Source organism: Meleagris gallopavo, chromosome 5 (genome assembly GCF_905368555.1).
Source record: "Meleagris gallopavo chromosome 5, MGAL_WU_HG_1.1, whole genome shotgun sequence".
Lineage (NCBI taxonomy): Eukaryota > Metazoa > Chordata > Aves > Galliformes > Phasianidae > Meleagris > Meleagris gallopavo.
In genome coordinates this window covers 52289914-52314300 of record NC_139408.1, presented here as the reverse complement: position 1 = coordinate 52314300, position 24387 = coordinate 52289914, and the positions used below count along the sequence as shown (strand labels likewise).

The window sequence follows — 24387 nt, the reverse complement described above, 5'->3', positions numbered from 1 at the left end:
TGCCCTCCTCCTGCTCCTTCTCCTCCCTCCACTCCTTAGCTCTGGTATTAGAATTACACTCTGATGCCACAATTCAGTATGGGAAAAGGGTTTTGAGAAATTGACTTTGTACCTTTGATCTTGGGCACACTGCATGCATGTTCTGGCTGCCAGCATTTGTGTAACAGGTTCTCTGCAGACATGGCACCTGGGGGTCTGTAGTGCCCCTTGCACTGGGCATGGCACCGCACTGTTCCTATACAACATAGGCAGAGCTCCAAAGAAGATATCTACTTGGATTAGGAGTTTCCCAGTGACAGTCTTAGTAATATGCAGTCCTGCCATTCTTGTGCTTCTTGTCATTCAAACCAGTTGACTGTGTTTCAGCAGTGGAATACTTTACTTACTGCAGATGATCAGACCTGCTGCTGAAATCATACTTCAGTGACTGTAAATCAAATGTTCTCCATCTCTCAATATCATTTTAACTATGTGTGGGATATTAATTATAGGTTGTCTTTTTCAGATCTATACTTCTGAATTACTTGTTGCTTTAGGAGCTGAAAAAACACCCACAGGAAGACAAAGGCTCAGCAGTGGCTTTTAGCCTCCCAGGACAAATCCCTGAGCTGACATCATCTACAATTATGGTGCAGAAATCCAACCACTCTGACATAAAGGTGGTAAATTATTCATGGTTTGGCAGCCACCATAAATGAAGAGCGTGCTTTAAGAAACCTCAGAATTGCAAGACTTGTTTTGTCACCACAGACCTATTCGGCCAGTAGCCTATCTCTGAAAACAGTGCTTTGAATTACAGTGACAGAGCTCTAGGGTAGATGTATGTGGAATAAATTATTTCCCCTTGATTTCATGGGATTTTCTTGGCTGATATCTGTAGGCTCAAGGATTAAAATCCTTCTCAGATGGGACTGTGTAGTTTCTGTACCAAAGACCTTACATTTCATACTGAACCAAAGCTAAATGCCAGGTGATTGCAGCAGAAGATTTGGTGGATCAGTGCAATATGGGAGGAAGGTGAACTAATACCTTGGACAAAGAAATTTCCTGTCTTGCTCTAACAAACCAGTGCTTGCTTCAGTGTGGGCCAGTGTTGGACTGAGTGGGGCAATAACATGATAAATACAAGTCAGGATTGTAATTGAGATTTGTGAGCTATTGAGTTTTTAGGAGCCCAGGTGAGCAGTGCAAGTATATATAATTCCAGCGTCAGTTATATTTGGTGTCAAGAGAAAAGGAACAATTCTTTTTCACCTGTTGGCTGATTACATGAGAGGCCCAGTATGAGTTAGAAAGTCAAAGTTACCGTAAACAAGCAGCACAACGCATGTTGGTGATCCTGGGTTGCTTCACAGATAAGGGGGCTTCAGATTGGACTGAGACATTCCTGGGAGACAGAAGATGAAGAAATATTCTTTGTCATCATTGCTTTGTCCTTATGAGGATGAGAGATAAGCTGAGGCTGACAGAAAGGTGACAGAGTCATCAGTCTGGCTGGTTGTTAGGATATGATTATGAGTGGTGAGGAAATCCAGCACTGCGGCCTGCTGTAGCTCTTGTTGGTCATGATTTCTTCCAGGAAACATCAGTTTCTGCCTCACTATTGCACATCCCTAGTGCAAACTGGATATAATTGTTCAATCCTAAAAGGCAATATCAGTTGCGTGTTAAAATGAATTTTCTTCTTGCTGTTGGTCCTATTTCTTATACATCTTTGCCATATACCATTATCGTTACTGTAATGAAAACATATTTATTAACTGAGGAGCCCTGGGGAAAACTGGCCAGGCTATTGTCTCCTTTGTGGGAGGTGTATCTTGTTACTTAGAAAAAAACCCTTTTGCATCAATTACTCTATTGATTTACTTTGTTATTAAAGGTCTTTTTTACTCACAATCAGCTATGTTATCTAGACATAAAGTAGAGTCTGGAATAAATTTTTCAGAAAGTGTGAAATTGCAAATGAACAAATACTCATGGATCTTCACAGCCAGTAGGGACCATTATGAGCTTCTGGCTTGACCTCTTGTGTGGCTGAGGGCAGGGAATATGACCAACTAACTCATCTATATGGTATTAAAGAAATGTGCTCTTTGGAAACTGCATTTTAACTAGTCATTGCTCAGGGGCTATGTGTTTATTAGATTGCCCTTATGCAAGCTGAAAATTTAGTTTCTCTTCCTCTTTTCCAGTTTCAGCCCTTAAATTTATTCCAGATCCATTTACCTGGCTGTGCTGATGGCTCTGGGTAATGCCAGAGAGACTCCAGCAAGACGTGATGGTGTGTGCTCAGGCATCTGTTTGGATTGAACCCAACTTCTTGTCATGAGGAAGCTGGGGAACAGAGGAAGGAATTGCATGGTAAAGAATTAAATGGCCCTTGCTGAAATGAATACTGACAAAAGAGTTCGTTGAAATTATTTCTTCCTGCTAGTGAAGATGATGAAGTGTGCAGTGATTGCCCACAAAAAATATCATTTGATATTTCAGAGGCGATGTTGAGTCCTGTTCCTAATCCAAAGGGGATAATGGAGGGTCTGTTAGTGTTTGCAAGACATCATCCGGACTGAGATGAGTGTGGTCTGCCCAGGATCCTTGTCACTGAAGCCATATGAATGTGATGCTGAGCTGGAACTAATAGGCTTCACTGGGAGGACAGGATATATCAGCACTAGCCAAATTTGCCAACGCTGTCCACATAGCTTCCCTTGGCTCTGAGCAGAGCCTCAGTCTGCTTGCAAACTACTGAACACTGCATTGCCAAAAATTCTTCTTGAGACTGGAATGTTCTTCTTCCATCTGTGACCTGCCTACCTAGTAGCATATTTTAAGATTTTGCACAATGGCTGAGTACAATGGGGAAACTTTTCAAGGAAGAGGGCAATGCTTCTAAAGCAGAAGGGGTCTTGGAAAGGGCTGAGAAAGGATCAATGAAGCCATTTTCATTAATGCACCCTGGCACTTTTTTTTGAAACTCTTTTCCATAGATAATCAGCCTAATGAATCCTAGGAACAAGTTTTTTTTAGGAGTTCCAGAAGTTCTAGAAGTGAAAACTAACCAGGTAAGATTTAACTTTTCTGTTTGGCACCATGAAATGCCCCCCGCAGCTATTCTTGAAATGCAATAGACTGACTTCAAAAGGAATCATACAATAATCAATATTTTCTGAGAGGAGTATCCACCAAAGGATAGATATTGACTTGAGAGAATGAGATTTATGCATATTAAAATACATCTGGGTGATGTATATTAGGAGTTGGCTTAAAAAGGCCAAATATTAGTTTTTCTTCCAATTAAACAGTGAACCTATGTAAATGAGATGCATCTGCAAACTGAAAAGAAAGCTCTTTTCAGAGAGGTTTTTAAAATTTCTGCACCTTCACAAAAATGTCATGCAAAGAATGATAAGTACATTGCCTCCTAGCAGCTGTCCAGGAGACCCAAAGCACGAAAGCACCACCAGCTACAGCCTGGCAATTCCAACTTCCCCTGCAGAACAAAATCCCAATAAAACACTGAATTACAGGAAGTCAATAATTTTATCCAATTAGCCAGGATAAGTGGGCTGGTGCCAATCTGGTATCTCACACTCGAGTGGGATAGACACAGCTGCAGTGGGATGCCGATGACAATTTTTTCTCTAGCAATCTGGGATAAACATAAATCAGCTCATAAGCATCATGTTTCCAGGGAAATTGGTAGTCCCTTCCCATGCAATTCAAAAGAAATGATTTTGAATCTTTCTCCATCTGCTCGTATTTGAGTTGGAGTGATTGTTCAAAGGTGGAAAGCTTGGAGATGAAGCACTCAGATTCCTCTTCACTTTCTGGAGCTGTCAGTCAGCATTAGCACATTGCTAGCATAACCCTGTGGCCCAGAGTCTGTACTTTGCCTCCATCTTCATCATCAGTGGATGTGGGAGGAAGGCCTGCAGTTGGGGTAGTTTTCCTCCAGGACTTTGTCACCAGCATGCTGCCGGAAGACGGCCATCAAAGGAGCCCCGCTTCCTGCAGTTCACAGCCTCTCTTGGAGAGCAGAAATGTGTTCAGTCCTGAACACTGCGGGAGGGAAACACATTTTCTGAACGTGCTGGTGAGCTGATGGAAATGCATACATGAATACTTCATCTGAGGTAGGACTGGAGGGATTCACCCCTGCATGCCTACGGATTGTTTCAATGGTGCTTGCACTTCTGTGGGCTATTTTGCATTAAAACATAACAAAACACTCCAGAATTCTAAAAAGAAAAGACTAAGTCAGATGTTCAGTAGATATTACTACTATATTTATAGCTACCCAGTGCCATGGACTGCCAGCTATTGAGGGAGAAATTGTACCTGTAGAAAAAAAATTGTGAAGAGGCATTTGCAGTGATGCCCATCACTGTTAAATGGTCTGAATTAAAGGAGAGGGGCACAAGTTTTTGTGGAGGGAACTGTGTGGTAAGGCAAACAGAGGAGATGTGGAGAATCCAGCAATGCTTAGCAGTGCATCTTTAAAGACAAAAATACCTAACAGCATCAATAAATGTGAAAAAATTGATAACCCCCATCACTTTTTTCACCTTGCTCCTAGTGTGTCCAACAGCCAGCACACCCTGCAGTATCTGCTGTAAGGGGCACAAGAGTGGGCCTTGGTGAGCATTGGAGTGGTGATGGCAGTAATGTGTGCTGCTGGAATGACATCTGCTTCTTGGCCTTACTTACAGTAAGAGGGATGCCTGAATCAGTTTATATCCCAGATTATTTTAAGCCTGACATTCTTGCCCTGTGTCTTACTATCTGCAAAAGGTTTGGCAAGCTCAACATACTGTGAAAAAGACACGTCACTGAACCGTAATCACTGCAGCAGTTGTTGCGTATTAAGCATGTATATAAAAGAAAAACATGTATCATGTTAGTGCTGTCATTACATAGATGCATATGCTACAAACATAGCAGCTTCAAAGCTTTTGGTATTTGTTTTCAGCACCTAAAATTCAGCTTCGAAACATGGAAGGATAACGTGGATAAGACAAGGTGCCTTAGAGCGCTGAAAGTTGGATCTGGGAGGTATTGTGGGCACATGATGTAAAGTAAGGTGATTTTTTTTGTTCTCAATAGTTTTATGTTGTGCATGGATAGAGTAAGTCAGTTCCTAGTACAGCTACTGCTTCTCCTTCGCTTCCAAGAAATCCAATTTTTGTTTTAAAAATGTACATCTAATTAAAGGACATGTAATTCAGCAGAAAGTCTTTTAAATGCATAACTGATTATCTACTTCCTGTAATTGCTGGTTTGTATATTGAAACTTAGATTGAGTTGGCAGACAATAAAAGATTATTTTTTAATTAGATATACTCATCCCTATCATTTGGGAATAGAGGATATTTTCCACCACTGCTATTCTTCCTATCCAGCAACACACGCTAATCTCTTGCTTGCTATCAATGTCATTTTTTCCAAATGAGAGAGAAACAGAAGCCTGCCTCTCTTGCAGCATGGCTGGGCTGTATTTGTCATTTCCATAATGTGTTGATAGCAGAATGTATATGCATGCATTCAATGGTGCAGAGTAAGCCTAAGTACCAGGGCTAGTTTAAAGTACTGAGATTCACTTGCAATCCCGAAGTATTTTTCTTGTTCATTCTTCATTAGAAATTCTGCTTTTACATCACCAGAATGTAAACACAGAATTATGACCCCCAAACTATTTTTTTATGAACTCTCTAAATCATTTTTCTTTCCTTGTGACAAATGAAGCAACTTTTCTCTGTCTTAAAAGGCATCTCCTGCAACCTCTTGCCCTGCAAACTCCATCTGAAATGACAGCATCTCTGGAGAGCTTTCTCTGCGTGATGAACTGAGTTGCAGCCTACGTTTGGTTTAACACACGCTGTCACAGGTATCAGAGTGTTTGGAACTCTCTGGTAGTACCATGGCTGCAAAATAGGGCATCTAACTAGTGGCTTGGGAGTAAGCTGTATCCAGAGCAAGGGCTCTCAATTTGCAATTCCTTTCTCATGTGGGGACCACATTTCAAAGCCAGAGATAGGGTCCCCACATCTCTCTAACTCAGTTTGTTCTCTTCCACCCACAGCTGCTCTGCGGTCATGTGGGAGCCAGAGCAGCTCATTTCATGGCAGCATAAGGGGTGATTCTATGTGTATTTTTAGCTGTACTTTTCAAGTCATTCAGAAGAGGAGGTGGCAGAAGCACTGGCCTCCCTTATCAGGTCCTCTTAAGAAACTGGTGTGACCCCGTGTGTGTTAGCATCACCATTCTTGCTTCACATCTCTAGTCAGAAATGGAAGCCTTGAGATCCGAGGCAAGGCTGTATCCAACTAGAACTACATTGAATTTTGTTTGCCCCTTATTCTACTTTGCCTTCTCCTTCCACCACCTGCAGTCTCTTCAGCTTCCTCCTTCAGACTCCGCTGGTTCAGTGCCTGCTTATATCATCCATCATTGCTTTCCTCTTGACTATTGTAAATCTCCTTCTATTGCATTTTTTCCCCATGGGTCCCTCTCTAAACAAAAGGGATGTGATTCTTCTCTCCGTCCCACTGGCTTTGACCTGTTGTAGTTTGCCATGACATTATTCATGATTTAAACGAGGCTAAGCAAGAGAATAGTGCACTGAGATTTTCATTATGCTGAAGTTGTGCTATTCTCTTCATGCAGTCTATGGTATTATATCACCCTGTCCCTTCACCGCTTTCAAAGGCTTCCTTTCTTCACCGTCAAGCTCAGCAGAATATGACGGACTTTCAGAGCTTGTTTTTGAACTCTCCTCACCCTGCTTCTCTGATCTCACGCCCACTCCCACACACATTTATTTGCCTGTTCTAATCTGGATATCTCCTGTGGCTGCCCAGCTCTGAGCATCTGGGTGTCTGTTCTCATTTATGCCTCCCATTCCTAATGCATCGAGCTCCTGAGTCATTTCCCCTCTCCTAGTCTCACCTTTGTGGCTCCCTTCATCCCCCCAGCTGGTGAGCAGGCTGTCCCACCGCAATGCCTTCCTCCTCTTCAGGACAGGGATGGTGGGGGTGGGTCCATGTCTCTCTTGCTCTGTGTTAAGTAGAAGCCTCTTTTTCTTATGATTGGAGGTTTTACTTTTTTCTTTTTTTTTTCTTCTTCTTTTTTTTTTTTTTTGGTAGACTAGCTCTGTGAAATGGGATTTGGGTGTTCTGGTTGACAGCAAGTTGTATCTGAGTCAGCAGTGTGCCCTGACAGCCAAAAGGGCCAATGGTACTGAGCTGCTGGAGCTCAGGGAGTGTTGGGACACTGCTCTCAGACATAGGATTTGGATTTTGGATGGTGCTGTTTGGAGCCAGGGATCGAACTTGATCCTTGCAAGTTCCTTTCCAACAGTCCTGTGATGTCCTGTGATTCTGTGATTTTCTGACTGTGTGTGTGGGTGAGCCCAGCCCTGGTCTCCTCCATTGGTCTCTTTCTTCAGAACTGCTGCTGTGCTGCTGCATTATGTAGGCTCTGTAGCAGGACTCCCCACTCCAGTATCCTCTATCCAGGGCTGCTTTCCTCCTTCTTGCAACTTGGCAGGGTGCCTGAAGGTGGTTATGAGGTGTCTGCTGAAGGCTATCTATGTGTGGCTATCTGCTCCTGGACATGTCGTGACCTTGGGGTGCCTCTGCTGGCAGGTTTTGCTCTACCTGCTGTGCCCCGTGGAGTAGTTTAGCTATTGCTGGCAGCACGTGGGTATTCCAGGATCAGCTGGCAACTAGGGACCCTTCTGTGATTAAACACTGCTAATAAAGCTTTGTCAAAGCTGATGTTTTTCAGGCTGCATTTTAATGCCATTGATTTGGGATTTATGCTCCTGTGACGTGATCCTCACGTGTGCAGGCGGAGGCGGCTCGTTTCTTTCCTTCAGTAATTGCTCAGCTGCCCTTTATGTGGAGAAGGGAAAGTGAGAGGTGGTGAGCAGCTGAGTAACCTCTAGCTGCTACTGCATCTTCAGGAGGCCTTCCCATCTGGCAGGTGTAACCTTTGGAGAAGACTTATGCTATCATCACTCTTCCTTTCCACCCACCAAGCTACAACTGAGATGGTGTGTGATTGGATGGTTTGCAGAGGAACCTCAGGGCAGGGCTGCTTGAAATATCTGGGTATCAGATATACCGATCAGCTGTATAAAGCTTCCTTTCTATCAGGGAACATATACATCCCTAATGCTGGAGTAGATTCTGTGCAACGTTTTGCCTTTGCAATTGGTCCTTGTAATGCCTTGCAGCTTGACATGATACTCGTAAGTTTATGATTACCTAGATAGTAAGACTAATTTTATTTTTTTTTAGAGATGTGCCATCCTTCCAGAAGTTTGGATAGTGCTTACTTAGAATGACCTGAGAGAAGCTGTGCCTTATTCTGAACTTTGATAGTTTGTGTGAGGCTGATAGGTGAGGGGAGAGCACACTCTGACCACATACCACTCACTTGTCCCTGGTGTGCTCTTTACAACACCTTTGTGGGAAGGTTTGTCTGCAGAACATGATCAGAGGGGAAATGGTCAGAGCTTTATGCCCATTTAGACAAAGAATACTGACTTTGGGATACGTGTGACTGCAGACCCAGTTGTCTTCTATGGGAGTGAGTGTGGCTATTGTACACTGTGGACAAGCACACTCTTCCACCAAAGAGTTTGAAATTAAGAAATTTGTTATCTCTCTCTGGGATTTCAGAGGCTCTGTCTGCTCAGACAGAGTAAAAATTTCAGGCACATTCCCTGCATATGCTTGTTTAAGCTGCAGAACACAAGGTATGCCCAGCACTTCCAGAAGCCGTGAGCCTTTGGTCTGTACACTGGACAGATTGTCTGTATGTGCACAATAAATGCCACGTGTTTCCATCCACAGACCATCTGTGAAACGTAGGCACAGCATGTCAGATGCTTCCGGAAAACCTGGGACAGAAATATGGCATCCCTATGGCTGATGCTCTGCTATGTATCAGAGACCAGAAATTCCAAAGGACTTTGGGCTTTCAGCTGCTGCTGATTTCAGCACATCTTCCAGAGAAGCTGCTGTGCAGCACTTGGCCTCTGTGACTGGGACATTTGGTAAGACAGATGTTGCATGTGAAGGTCATAAGGTGACAAAGTTCTTCATAGGGAGGCTCTTTGAAGACAGGGGTGCAACTTGGAAGTCTACACAGCGCAGCTGGGGTCAGGGGGAAATTTTATTATGATTTCAATGTGATGAAAGGGCTGTGTGATGCTTAATGGGACTCTCCAGAGGAAAAAAAAAATGCACTTACTGGCATTGATGGCTGTTTTATTTTCTCACTTATTAACCACCCTTGAAATAACAGACTATTGTAAAAGTATCACTATTTTCCTCTCCGATGAATACCTGATTCATATTTTGTAAGCTGTGCATGCCCTGCCAAATGAGAGTGATGTGTTTCCCAGCTGATAGCTAAATAACTCTTCAAGTGACTTACTGTCTCGCTTAGTAACTCTGGTAGACTAGATCTCCACCCAATGAGTGCTCCCCATGCGGAACAAAATTTACTTAATTTTGCTCTAATTTAGAAAGGTATTTGCATAGAACTTCAGCAATGAGAAATTGCCCAGAGGCTTTTCTCTTGCATTTTCCCTATGGGAAGATTCACATTTTAAGCTCTCCCAAACTAAAAGGTCATCCCATTTATTCCAGGCCTTTCTGGAGACTAACCTATAGCCAATATTTATACAGGAGAACATTCTCATTAGCTGTTTCTCAAGACTATTCGGAAGATTTTTCAAATGTGCAATTCTCCCATATGAAAGAATGAATTGAAGGGAGATTTTTGGAGAGGAGCTAAGCACAGGTATAAAAAGGTGACAGTGTCCATTGTCCCACTTTACTGCCTCTGGAATTGGGATAGGTGTGTGGGAACAATTCAATAGTACTTCATATCTAGTTCACCTTAAACTCCTTTCTTAGTTTGCCTAATTCTCCTCATCTCCCTTTCTGTTTCCTTTTCTCTGGACTCTCCTACCTGCCAACTCTGATCGTTACGCTGGCTCACAGTAGTTGCAATCCCAAGAATCCAGAGACACTACTGAAGGCATTAAGCTATCCGTGCTTAGCTTCCTCTCTCAGATGTGGTCCTTCTCATCCTTTTGTTATCATCAGCCATCCTGCCATTCCTTGTCACTGATATCTTTGCTGAAAAATCATTGTAAGATGTCAATTTAATTTTGAGGCAGGAATCTTTGTGTGTCTTTAAGCTCTTGCTTACCTGCCCCACATTTTTCCCTACTGTTTATTTTATTCATAGGTCTTAACTGCACGTTTCTGTTTAAATTTGTATCCCTTGCAAGACCTCACTCTGTTCTGGCATTTCTCATTTTGGTCTCGAGCCTCTTGACCTCTAAAGTACTGTTCCCTTTGCTGAGCTGTCTTTTTTTCCATTCTTTGCTGGCTCTTGGTTGATTGCTATTATCCTTTGTTGAGGTAGCTTACTCACTCTATAAAATTTAGAGTAATTTTTACAGGCTTTGGTTTTCCCGCCTTGGGAGTTGTGCTGGAGGTAGTTTCTATACTTTTGGCTGAAATCTCAGGTTTTTCCCACATTCAGGACTTGCTGTTCTTTAGTCCAGTGGAGTTCACTAATTATTTCCCTTAATTTCTCAAATTTTGCCCATTTGAAATGTAGAACTTTAATTACAGACCTCTTTTTGTTTACTGTTCCATTTAAATTAAACTGAATTAAACTTGTGATCGCTCAGTCAAAGGTTATTTTCTTTGATCACTTCTCCTGTAATGTGCTTGCTATTTACCAAAATGAAACCTTAAATAGCCTTGGTGGTTCAGCGCACTTTGGTGGATTAATTTGTTGGCAATTACATCTAAGACTGTCTGGGTCATGCTGCAAATGGTAGCTTCTGTATCTGTGTGAAACTGTATTTATTTATCTCAAATTTAGTTCCTTAATGACGTGGTACATCATCTGTGATGTTGATAAAGAAGCAAATCAGATGTTAAAAAGCCTGGAGAGGAACAGAGAACAGAATATAGAGCGTTTTTTATGTGACTTTGTAACTCTTTAGTGTTATGGGCATTTCTGGTACACCTCATCTCTTAAAAGATACAGCATAAGTGGAAAATGATCAGAGATGGGCAGCAGGAATGGAATGTGGAAGAGCTCTTTTTTGAGGAAAAACCGGTGAGAATAAAAGTTGTCAAGCTGTAGAAGGGATAAATGAAGGTGGGCAGGATAACATAAAGATGGTAAATAAGGAAGAGTCGTTCACAGGAAGAACGGATTATGGTGTTTCCAAAATGCTTCCCACGTCACAAGCAGAGATAACACAGGAAGATTAATAGCAATTTATATTTGGTTTTCCTTTCTTTGGATACTTGTCCAGGCCAGGGCAGCATTCAGCTCTGCATGCTATGTGCGTGCCATTTTGCTTAATTTCCAGGCACCTTTTCAGATGGAAGCTTTTCAGTGCTTTCTCTATGCTCTGGTAAGCAGCAGGTCGTGATGAAATGCCATAGAAGCATACACCTCTGCCAGTGTTGTCTAAGAAATAAAGGTAGGTAAGGTCAACCAATTAAGGAAGGAAGTGTGACTGGCTCATAAATATGTCCGAAGTAATGGTCTCGCATATGGTATAGCTGTGCAACTGTGTTCTTAGGGGGCAGAAATTCTGTGACAAGACCACTGGGCTCTGCTACCAAACTTCATCCAGTTCTGTCTACCTCTCTGTTCACAGAAGGTGCTGCCAAAGCTGAGTTCACAACATGCAAACCTCCAACAGCTGCCTGATGTTCTTTTAATCTTTCACATATGCTGCATTCAACCTCCTCACAGTTACAAAAAATACACACTACAGTTTTTTAAATCCTGAAGCTTCCCACGAGGTCTCTGTTTTGATTTATGTACCCCCTCCCCCCAAAAGAAAGGTAACAGGCACTTTGCCACTGCCAGATGTGTTCAAGCAATGGGTGTGAGTTTGAATGACTGGAGTCTTCTACCCTGCTCTTGGTAGCTAGATGGTAAAAGATACAGATCTGTACTGGTGCATGTGGGGAGAACACTCCATTTTCCCTGGGTTGTTTCATTCCTCAACCTTTTGTCTTTTCTGCTAAAGTTCTGAGTTCCTCAGGCAAACTTTCTCTTCACTGTTTGTTCTGAGCCAACAAGAATGAGATCATAGTTTGGCCCCTAAGCACCGCCGTAAGGCTGGGATGAATGATCCTATTTTTAACTGCACAGGTCATGCTGGTGCACTCTCACTTTGACGCTTCCAGACCAGTCACATGCGCATCATTCTGATGATCGATTTTCTTGTGGTTGATGTGAAAGGCATCAGTTTACTATGAGTTTAATATGAAGAGGAATATAAAGAAGCAGTGTTCCTATTTTGTCTCTCATGCAATATTCTCCTTTGGATATTTTCCAAGCTTCCTTCTTCCCTAGGATTTGGTATTGGAGTTTTTGTCCCTAGAAATCTTTGATTGTTGCCCCTCCATTAGTCTGCCTTCAGAGCATCTTCAGTTAAAGCTCATCAAAAGTTAATACTTTTTTTTTTTTTTTAAACTCGTGGATACATTTACTTTAACAAATACTTTTAAGTTTCTTTGTGTTTCTTCACTACTCAGACTTCATATTATTTCATTAATACATTCTATATTAAATCTTTATAATCTTCTGATACTGTCTCCCACGACATCCTTATAACAAAGCTGAGGAAGTGTGGGATAGACGAGTGGACAGTGAGGTGGGTTGAGAACTGGCTGACTGGCAGAGCGCAGAGGGTCGTCGTTGGTGGTGCAGAGTCTGGCTGGAGACCTGTAACCAGTGGTGTCCCCCAGGGGTCTGTGCTGGGTCCGGTCTTGTTCAACATCTTCATCAATGACCTTGATGAGGGGATAGTGGCCACCCTCAGCAAGTTTGCTGATGATACGAAGTTGGGAGGATTGGCTGACACGCCTGAAGGCTGTGCTGCCATTCAGCGAGACCTGGACAGGCTGGAGAGCTGGGCAGTAAGAAACCGGATGAGGTTCAACAAAAGCAAGTGTAGGGTCTTACACCTAAGGAGGAATAATTGCATGCACCAATACAGGCTGGGGGATGAGCTGCTGGAGAGGAGCTCTGCAGAGAGGGACCTGGGCGTCCTGGTGGACGACAGGTTGGCCATGAGCCAGCAGTGTGCCCTCGTGGCCAAAAAGGTCAATGGCATTCTGGGGTGCATTAAGAAGAGCGTGTCCAGCAGGTCGAGGGAGGTGATCCTCCCTCTCTACTCTGCCCTGGTAAGGCCCCATCTGGAGTACTGTGTCCAGTTCTGGGCTCCCCAGTACAAAAAAGACAGGGATCTCTTGGAAAGCGTCCAGCGGAGGGCCACAAAGATGGTGAAGGGCCTGGAGCATCTCCCCTATGAAGAAAGGCTAAGTGAACTGGGTCTGTTTAGCCTTGAGAAAAGACAACTGAGAGGGGACCTGATCCAGGTTTATAAATATCTGAGGTGTGGCGGCCATAGTGGTGAGGCCAGTCTCTTTTCAGTGATACGTGGAGACAGGACGAGGGGAAACGGACATCAGCTGCAGCATAGGAAGTTTCGCACGAATGTGCGTAAGAACTTCTTCATGGTGAGGTGACGGAGCACTGGAACAGGCTGCCCAGGGAGGTTGTGGAGTCTCCTTCTCTGGAGATATTCAAGTCTCGCCTGGACGCCTACCTGTGCGACCTGGTGTAGGGAACCTGCTTTGGCAGGGGAGTTGGTCTCGATGATCTCTAGAGCTCCCTTCCAACCCCTACGATTCTGTGATTCTGTGATTCTTCACCTTCATTCTGTGCCAGTTTATGACTGATTGTTTCAAAGCCAGAACTGGAATTCTTCATGTTTTCTCCAGCATGTCAGACTACTTTTCATGGGCTGCCATCTTTGTCCTTTTCTTTGTCCTTGCAATCTCAGGAAATAGTCCCTTGATTTTTCCCCATGAGAGAGTCACCAGCAGCTTGTTGTCTCCTTGCAGCTTACCAATTCCTGACTCATTTAATGATCCTGAGCCTGGTTAATAGAGTGACTCACCAAAATATTTCACATCTCTTTGTATCGGTTGAAAGCGCTCTTTTGCATCAGCATGCATTTATACATAAATATGTATGTGCCATCCTGCTAACTTAGGGCTCTATTTACCTGCTCATGTGTCTGTCTGTCACTGTTCTCAATGGAAATTACATCAATGTCTTTCCTTTACTTTGAAGCGATTTCTAGACAGCTACTTATCAAAGAATATTAACATTGATAGCAGATCTATTTCTCCATTCCTGCAATCAGCAATTCTACCCATTGAAGCTGTTTTAATAGACCCGTGACTGATGCAACAAAAAGAGAAAACTGTATCTGGGAATGTGGTCATACTTCATGTAACATAGGGCAGTAGAACCAAGTACAAGGGACTAAACAGCTGTGGTATTCCACTATGCATGCAGGGAGAGAAGAATTTAACTCCATCAAATTTAGTTAGCTATTAACTTCAGCAAGGCAGAGAGCCTTGCAGGATTCTCCCGTAAGCAGATATCCTGAGAGCTGATCCTGACAAAAACTGCTATGTAAGCTGCGGTAGTTTTAAATGCAGAGCTTTTTTCTTTCTGTTTCCCTCTTTACTTTGGCATGTCTTTGCTTTATACCTTCTGAAATTTAGCATCTGTCAGAATTTTTGGACTGGACGTTTTTATCGTTGTTGATCAGCAGAATTATTGTGCACTGTAAGTTACAATTATTTCACAAGTGCTACTTGTGCTATCTGGTTTTGGGCATCTAACACAGATGGCTAAAGTGTCTAGGATCCCTGTTCCTTCACAGAGATTAATCTGTCATGTTCCATGAAAAAGCTCACCCAAATATCATTCTTGAGATATTGTAGGAAAGCTCTGTGCTGAGCCTCCTGGAAAACGGGATTGAGTTTGTGTGGGGGAAATAGTACTGTATTCTTGCCTTCTCTCATGGTCCTGGAATGGGCAGGCACTAAATCAAGCTCAGCAGCAGAGGTGCTCCGCACTCCAGTGCTCAGTGCTGCAGTTGCTATCAGTACAACCGTCACTGTGCTCTCCCTATAGCAATCCTTTCGTATGATACATGAGATGTTCCTGGCCTGGATTCAAAGGGCAAAGGGGAGAAGGATAACAGTACACACTCTGGCTTTTGAGCATTTTGTTTACTGGAAGATCCTTTTAACCATTCAGCAGTGTATGCTGCTGGGTTAAGGGAAAGTCATTAGTGTTGTCCTTGGTAAGTGGATCAAGTAATAGTGCCATATGTTCTGATGCAGTGAAATGCAGTCACTGTCTAGAAGCCTTTTCTTATGGAAAATCCTGAAGTGGGGTCAAATTTATGTGCTTTGCTTTACCCTGGGGATATGCACCATTGCTTCTTTGTCAATATCACTAAAGTACCTAAGTTTACCGTTTGCATCTGTACATATCAGAGACATAGGAGATCACACTTCCTACTAAAATAAGTATCTTCACTGCCTGAGTTTGTTTTAAAGCAAAGTCTGTATATTCCCTTCCTCGTGGAGTCAGAGCTGTGTGCCACCTCTCCTTGTTCTGAGGATTTCCTTATTGTGACTTCACCTCCACAGCCTCAGATATCCCCCAAAGAGCACTGCTGTGCCCCCACATCCAGCTGGTGAGGCACAGAGCTCACTGAGAGGTGTGAAGCCCTGCCAGCTCTGTGAAGCCATCATCAAGACAGCAAAAATTAAACAAATGGCAAATTAGTAGCATTGGACCCTGGTGTGTTCTTCAGAAGAGGCTCAATTCTGTGTTGGCTCACATCTTAATCCACCCCAGCTGACACGCATCAAGCATAAATCAGCAGAGGGCCTGGCCCCTGTACTGTGCAAACATTAACTAATTAATCCGCCTTATAGCCATTGGAGGCTGCAAAGGAGTTATTATTGTACTTCTCTTCACAGACTGTGCAACTGAAGCAGAGAGGATAAATGATTAAAGGACACAGATATGATTATCTAAACTTGGGTGCAGAAGGACTGTTGGATATTTATAGAGCACACTTAACCTGTATTTTTTCTTTCTTTTTTTTTTTTTTTTCTTTTTTAAAGCAGTCTCAACTGAGGAATAAGCAGGAAGAGCTTGGAGACAAGATCCGGGCCTGTCCTCATCTCTGTCACACTTATAAATTTGGAGAAATTCCACTTGTTCCTTGAGGACATGCAAGGATTTTATTACAGCAGTGTTGAAAACTGGAATCCGGCACATCAGATTAACATAAAATGCAAGGGAAAAGTACCCAGCAACAAGCAAAGGGCAATACAGAAAATAGGTTTGTTACAAGCAAATTGGATGTGTTTGTTTTCTTCTTTTTTTCCCTCTACATTAATGCCATCCAGGCCTCTCTCGTATATTCTTGAGAAAATGACTTCGTTATATCAGAGAAATATATTGAAAATGAAATCAGTGGAAGCACCAAATGTGCCCAGACATGACAAGACTTCTAAGTAACAACAGCAGAATTCTATCTCCTTTCCTGTTTGTTCCATGTTAACTTATGGAGATTGGTGCTGACTTTCTGGAATGGCTGCAGCAAGCTGTAAATGATGTATGAAAATGAAATGAAAATTCTCTGCCCAAGCCACTGTGCACAGCAATTGCTGCTGAGCCGAATTAATAGCTATTTGCTCCTGTGTGCTCTGACACGGGACGGAGCCAGAGAAGCCAGTAGTAAAGAAATTGGAATATCTATCCACAGGTATCCTGGACAGAACTCCTGCAGATCCTTTACTGCTTCTTCAGCGGTGGAGTCCCATCAGAGAGGTGAAAAGGAGGAGGCTTAAATGTTTTCAGCCCTTCCTGGAAAAGACCCAGGGGTTCGCTTCCAGAATCAGAGAATATCCCCAGTTGGAAGAGACCCCTAAGGATCATCAAGTCCAACTCCTGGCTCCACACAGGACCACCCAAAAATCAGGCTGTACGTCTGAGAGCTTTGTTCACATGCTTCTTGAACTTTGGCAAGATTGGTGCCATGACTGCTGCCCTGGGGAGCCTGTTCCAGTGCCTGACCACCTGAAGTAACAGTTAGGTAGCAGAGACACATACTCAGGCCCTCCTTTTCCAATCTGTGTTTCCTGTCTTTGTTTACTTACCTCTTCCCCATTTTTATCCAACTGTATCTGTGTTGCAACATCACCACCCCTGGGCATTAGGGCTGTGCAGGTGGAAGAGGGTAATGGGTGTAATTAAGGGAGCACATGTGTGTGGGTACAATTAGCACCTGGTGATTATCTCGGTAAGGTGATGGGCATGGTGACGAAGGACATTTCTGGTGACCTAGTTACTAAATGCTCTCATGCTACAGTGCAAAACTGCAAACAGTGATTATTAATACCATTAAAAATTCATGCAAGCTCAGGTTCTGCAAATGCTTTGCCATGTGAGTGCTCTCTGTGGAGGTAAAGAGGGCACTACAGCAAGCATGGGAAACCACTGTCCAGGTTAACAGTGCACTTGCTGCAAGGTGCCCCTCGGAGTTTTGGGCTTGACCCACCCCTGTGCTGAATCCAGCAGCATTCCATCTCAGCATCCCTGGATATTCTCTATGTAGCTAGCCCTCTGATCCTTCCCATGTTCATTTTTGCATGGGTAACGTGTGCAAGTGCAAACTAAACCCAACAGAAATTAAAAAATAATACAAATTAAGCAAATGCCCCTTTGTGTGATACTCCTTCACAGTGAGAAGCAAAGGGAGATGGGATTTAATTTAGGCCAGTCCTCTGCTGCATTTCAGATAAAGCATTTTAATCTAGTTGTAGGTTGATAAAAATACCCCTCTCTGATCCTGCAGGCAACTTTTTCTGCCAATTTTCTTTCCAGGGAGGAAGAGAGGAGGAAATATAATTGAAAGAACACTGCAGCATAGAAAATGACACTGATGGAGTAATGCACTTTGGAACGGTGTGCTCTGCCAGCTCCTTGTTTTCTACTATTTTTTTCCCCTCTTTTTACTTCAGAAATTTCAAGCTATTGGTAATCATCAGTATGATTAGCTCCCCCCCCCCCCCCTTTTTTTTTTCTCCTTTCCCCGGAGCTTCAGCCAGGTAGAAGTCTTTTAAATACAGAATGATGTCTCTTTTCGAGAGTCTCATTCCAACTTTCACAGTACAGCTTGTTCTCTTTCACCCCAAGCTGAGATTTTTCAGGGTTAATTTATTCATCTAATTGTTGGATGCACACGTGGTATTGCAGTCCACAGTGATTTTATGGACTTAAGGCTATGGTAATGACTTAATAAACATGCGTGTGTACATGATTTGAAGGCAATTTATTCTCTTGAATGTAATATTTCAGAAAAGACAGAATGAAAAATAAAAGGGTGGCCAGAGGCATATCTCAGTAGAGGTGTGAAATGCTGAGCTTTTAGTATTTTTTCCAAATTAAGGACTCTGTTTAGAAAAGGCACTACCTGTCCAGTTTCCTGACAATCTGTGAACATTTGAATAATCAAACAGCAGCAGCAACAAGACTTTTTGGGGTCCCTTTGCCTCCATGCTCTTCTTTTGAGCCCTTCTCTAGCTTCTTAGTGTTGGCATGTGCATATCCACAGGAAAGCATGGCTGAACTGAATGAAGAAAAGGAATGGGATAAGTTTGATGGACAGAGTTCAGAAGATGCATGTTAAAAATCTCTGATGCTGCCTCTGAGAGAGTGAAGGGGGTGGGGTGGAAAGGACAAGTTTCCGGGGCTGGTGAACTAAGCTACACCAGCTTAAACAAAACCCAACACAAAAGCAGCTCTGTTGACATGCACTCATTTAACACTAAGAGGAGGGCAGATTGGACTTTGTACCTGATGGGCAAGCTGTTACTCTTGAAAGTTAAAATGATTTTTCATTGTCCCTTTGACAGTTGTTAAGTCTGATGGTCTGGATGCAACTTCCCCTTTGGGAAATGCTCAAATGGCACTGCCCCTATATTTTTGTATTTTTCCTGCAGCTGGATGGGAGGCAAAGTTTTTGAACTTAGACATTTAGAATTAGATTTTCATCTCAATTTGGAAAAAAACTTGGCTCAGGTTTGAAGCAGGACCTCAGTCTGGATATGGGAGGCAGAGCTGCACACTGAGGGTTCACCTGTGCTTTGTGTCTCTTCTTCCTTCAAGCTGTAACCTGAAAATGGTACACTGCATAATCCGGCCATCACTTGAGATGTAAAAATCCTCTTTGATCAGCCATGGTTAAGCAAGCTTCTGCCCAGAGGCTGTTTTTGGCCTTTCCTAGACATGTCCCCCAGTGGGATGCCTGTGAATCCCTCAACAGGCTTTGGGTTTGATGTTTATTGCTCCTCAGCCCGCTCAGGGGCTGTTCTGGGAGATAGGCCAGTGTGGGCTGTGAAGTAGATGTGAGGAAGTCTTGGGATGTTCAGGAAAACTCATGGTTCATGGGAAGGACCATCCCAGGGTCCTGCTGCCCTTGACTTTGCTGTATGCATTTCTCCACCCAACTCCATCCTTGAAAGTTCACTGTGCTGAAGGAGCAGGTTTTGTCTTTGTTCTTCCTTCTGCCCAAACGATGCCATTTTCTCTCCAAAAAGATGATGCTTTTTAAAGGAAGGGCTGATGAAAGACAGCTCATGAATTTTTCTCTTATTCTGCCACGACTTTGAAGCACTGATGAGATATTCCTCACTGCCCCATTCACTTCCATTTACTGTTAGCAAAATAAGCCAAGTTTAACAAATCTTTCCTTTAAAACAAGGAGCTAGAATTGAAAGTTCAGATGCCAAGTTGTGACCCCTTTGAAACCTGTGTAGGTTATGGCTGTTGGCTGCCTTAGCAAGGGCAGCACCACTCTCCCAGCTGCTTGATCCAGAGGCAGTAGTGATGTTATCATGGCTTTCAGTTGGTTTTATTTGGTCTGTCAGAAGGTGTGATGTAGTAGTCTCCCACTTTTGCATTTGCTGCCCTGCATACTTAATGAGCAGGAGCAGTGTCTGTGCTGTCCCTGCAGACCAGCCATAAGTCTTACTTAAAAGGTGCTCAGCAGTGCTGGCAGCTTAAGGGTAATATCCAACAGGCATTGCCCTTGGCGTGCAGCACCATGCCTTCATTCAGACTGTAGTGCCTGTGCTTCCTGCTGCTTCCTAGCCTCATTATTTTTCATTTTGCTGCTGCTAGTTTTGCTAGTAAGATCCCATTTGTCAAAACTGCTTTATCGAAACAGGGAAAAGATTAGGTTAGGGGATTGTGGTGCACAGTTTCTCGAAGGATGAAGTTACTTCCATAGCACAAGATCACATCAGCAAAGAACTGAAGGTGACTGCAAGCACATTCAGGTGAATGCCATTCATTATTTGTACGTACAAACAAGATGAAGCTATTGCCCTCTTGGGAGGTGCTATTTAAATGAGGAAAAGGCAGATCTTTCTTCAAAGAGCGTACAAGCTAACCAAACAAGGCAAGGACAGGAGAAAATAAATATTGCCCTGACTCCTGAGATCAAATGAAGGCTGGAAGATGCTTAGTGATTTGCCGGAGGTGATGTAAGTAGTCCACAGAAGAGTGGAGGTAGGAACTGAACCTGGAGCCTCTTACCTGATGAGCAATGTCCTCTGAGATGGTGTGTGGTCAGGAAAATGGCAACATCAGCAAACTGGAGCTTTTGCCTATGATACTTGAGAAAAAGTGACAGCATAAAAAAATCTTTTTCCTGACAATATTTTCCTCATGTTACCTCTATTATTCCCCCTCTCCCCCCCCCACACACAATTTCTTGTATTTGTTATTGTTACTGTATTTAATAGCTAATCTAATGGCTATCTTTGATAGCAAAATATCTCAAAATATCACTTCCTCTCTCTAAAACTTCCTGAGGAGGGTGAATGGAGAGGAGATGCAGGGCTCCTCTTTTTGGTAACTGATGATAGGACACATGGGAACGGCACAGAGCTGTGCCAGGGCAGGTTCAGACTGGACGTAAGGAAAACATTCTTTACTGCAGAGCTGGTCAAACACTGGAACAGGCTTCTGAACGAGGATGTTGGTGCTTACTGCCTCTCAGTGTTCAAGAGGCATTTGCTCAGTGCCTTCAGTCATATGCTTTAACTTCTGATTAGCAATGAAGTGGTCAGGTACTTGGACAAGATGATCTTTGAAAGTCCTTTCCAGCTAAACTATTCTTCCTACCCTGTCCTGTCCTATCCTATTCTGAATTTTAGGAGGAAGTTTTCCACACAGAGGGTGGTGACACACTGGAACAGGTTGCCCAAGGAGGTTGTGGATGCCCCATCCCTGCAGGCATTCAAGGCCAGGCTGGATGTGGCTCTGGGCAGCCTGGTCTGGTGGTTGGCAACCCTGCACATAGCAGGGGAGTTGAAACTGGATGATCGTTGTGGTCCTTTTCAACCCAGGCCATTCTATGATTCTATGATGATTTTATAACTCTATGAATTTCCTCAGTGTTCCAGAATTCTGGATCTCAGAAACATCTTCAAGTTAAGAAATGGGAATATGCTGGCATTTTTTACAGGACATTCTTCTGGTGAAGAATGAGGAGCTTTGTGCTTTGTACAATATTTTTAAGATTGCCCCTTCCTTCATTATCATACTTTATAGAGTTAAAAATAGGAATTATATTCATTGCATTGGAATATAAGCTTGCAATACACTGTGTAGTTATCAGAAAGACTGTTCTTAATTACCTGCAAAAAACATTTATTGTCTGATGTACTCCATGGATATTATCCCTTAATTAGCTGCCTTATTTCAGCTAAATTAAGGAAAGAAAGAACATTCACCACAAACACTTTTTTTTTTTTTCTTCTCAATTATTATTATTAGCACCAACTCTATCCTCTGCAATGGAAAAGAGAAATGAAAGTACTTTATTCTTTCACTGAATTGAAGTGTAAAGTTTTGTTTTTTGATGAGCGAAGAGAACTTTGCTCTTAACTCTCTGCTTTTCTAGGAGCCACTCAAAGTGGAGCACAGGCTGTATTTTTTCCCCATGGTTGTGAAGGCAGCTCCATTTCGAAGAAGGAAGTTCAGTAATTGCTGCCTGACAGACCTCCCTGTCAACTCTCTGGGATATCAGTGCTGGATTGTTTGCTGGGAAACTGTCTAAAGTCAAGAGAAGGAGGTACTGGAAATAGCATTCAGATGGGCAGGGGAAATCTAGTGGGTCAGATGGAAGCACATGAAAAAGTCGTGCTGAAGTTGGGTAAGGAACCATTTAACAGCTGTGTAACTGTGCCTCTTTTTTGGCTATCAGAGTTTCCCTGGAGCTTTGGCCTTCTAGCCAGCAGTCAGCATGCCTGCTGCTGGTAGAAGCAAAGGTTTTTCTATTGACTTACCCTTGGCTTAGGCGTGAAAACCTTGCCTTGAGGTTGAGGGTAATTACTACTGCGTAGCAGAGACATGTGGGGCTGATTAGTTTCGGGCTACATAGGGAGAGAGGGTAGATGGTTCTCAGTTGGAAATGAAAATAGGAGGGATGCTTTGTTCTGGGAAAGTGGGTGCTTAGGCTGAGGCTTTTTCCAGACAAGGATTTTGGTACCCAGAGCACAACAGAGGTAAAATTAGATCCTGTAGGCCAAAACTGTAACGCCAACCTGCTGCGACCTAACTCTGTGGGTGTCTGGGTTCAGTATCTGTCTTTGATCTCTCGGGTCTCTAAATATTTGGTTCAGTGCTTCTGTGTACCCTGTGCTGCCCTGCCTCAGTGATAAGTAGGATTGCTAGTTCCCTAGCAATGCTAAGTGCTGGACAGCAGCTCACATGTATGAATGAAACACTAGCCAAGTTGAAACTGAATCTCGCCCCATAAGAAGTGACTAAATACATTTTTTTGTCATTGTCCTCTTTTTTCTTTTTCATTTTGGTTTAAAGAGCTTTGTTTTTATACTTCCCCGTAACACTTTATTTTTACCTTTTTTTTCCTCAGTAATCCTATGAGAATGGCCATGGCTGTCTTCACTGATGTGGAAGGAGGGCAGAAGGAATGACTTCTGCGCTGCTTTAATTACAGATCTCCCTAACTGCCCTCCAAACCAGCAGGGTTTTGCTCGGAGCTGTTTCTATAAGCCAGAATGCCCTTATGTAACTGATTTACACCTGAAAGGGTAATTGCTTCCTGACTCTGCGCTTAAGTATTTCTAAAACCCAACGGCATCTCATGCAGTTTCACCACACACCTCTTCCTCACTACAAAGCTGGGCTTTCCCCACTTAGGAAAGTTCCTTCATTAGCTCTGTCTTAAAACACCTCCCTGATAGCAACACAGGCACAGCCTTTAGCTGGAATTGCTTGCCAACCTGATCTAATCAGAACCAGAATGTCCATCCTTCTTGAAATAACTGGCAAAATCCATGCAAGCAGGCTTAAAATGGCAGGACTGCATGAGCAAACACTCACATGGGAGTTGCTCCTGTTGAACTGGTTAGTGCTGTTATGACCCACATTTACATGGTGTGGTGCCAAAGAAACAATCATAAAAGAAAAAAAAAAACAAACAACTAATGCACCAGAAAGCCACTTTCCTCTGGCGGTCTCCAAGCAAATTTGGCTCTGGCAAGGATAGAAGATAAAAACGAACCCCTGTTTGTGGGTGCACTATTGCGGAGGTGCTGGTGCTCTATAGGCACTTTATGAGTGATGTGACAGCTTCCCTGACTGAAGTAATTCCGAGTATTGTAACATGAGGTGTCAAGGCAGACAGCAGAAAACATTTCAATCCTTTTCATTAGAACAAAGTGCTATTCTCTTGACGGTTTTCAAATGCATATTGTTTAGCCATTATGTGCTAACCTTGACTACTATATTCCAAGCACAATAGCAGTGGGAGCTTTTTGCTTTTTTGTTTGGCTAGTGATCACGCTAAGAGGATTTCTCTTTTGCAGGGTCAGTAAAATATTCTGTTACAAAGGAAAAAAAAAAAAAAAGAAAATTGAAAGGATGTATTTATGTTACAGTAGGAGTGTCTGAGGTCTCCCCTTGTGTTTCATATGTCAGGTGGCTCTGATGGTTCCCCAGTATGGATTTTTACCCCAGTGGAACTTGTACTTCTGGTAACAGAAATCAAAGACTGTAAGTGTATCCTGCCTGGACTGCTCATATTGCTGGTGACAAGTGATGCTAAAGTGACTGCACTGTCAGCTACTGGAAGCCGCAGGCAACATGCAGCAGGTAAATGGTTAATTAAAACAGTCCTTTGAGGATACCTTGAAGGGAACCTCGGTGGGAAGTTACTGATGGAAATGGCTGCTTCCTGTTTTCTCTCAGGGCTACATACAGGGCTGCTAACGGCTTTTGACATTTCTTCTCTCGGACCATGAGGTTGCTGAGATGGGAAGATTAAGTTGCTCGTGGAAGAATGAGACCTGACACAGGTGAAAACCACAGGTAAAGATTCAGAAGTGTGTGAGCAATGCTTGAAAT

The 24387-nt window shown here is 43.1% G+C and overlaps 1 protein-coding gene across 1 annotated transcript in view; it reads left to right on the top strand.

The window, feature by feature from the left end:
* The first annotated feature begins 15887 nt into the window (after window positions 1-15887).
* The window catches only part of LOC146544354 (uncharacterized), a 34275-nt gene continuing 25775 nt past the window's right edge, over window positions 15888-24387 (top strand). The window contains exons 1-5 of the mRNA XM_085225766.1: window positions 15888-16285; window positions 21920-22090; window positions 22895-23072; window positions 23962-24135; window positions 24232-24351. The gene's annotated coding sequence lies outside the window, so the exon portion shown is untranslated. The remainder of the gene's footprint in view (window positions 16286-21919; window positions 22091-22894; window positions 23073-23961; window positions 24136-24231; window positions 24352-24387) is intronic.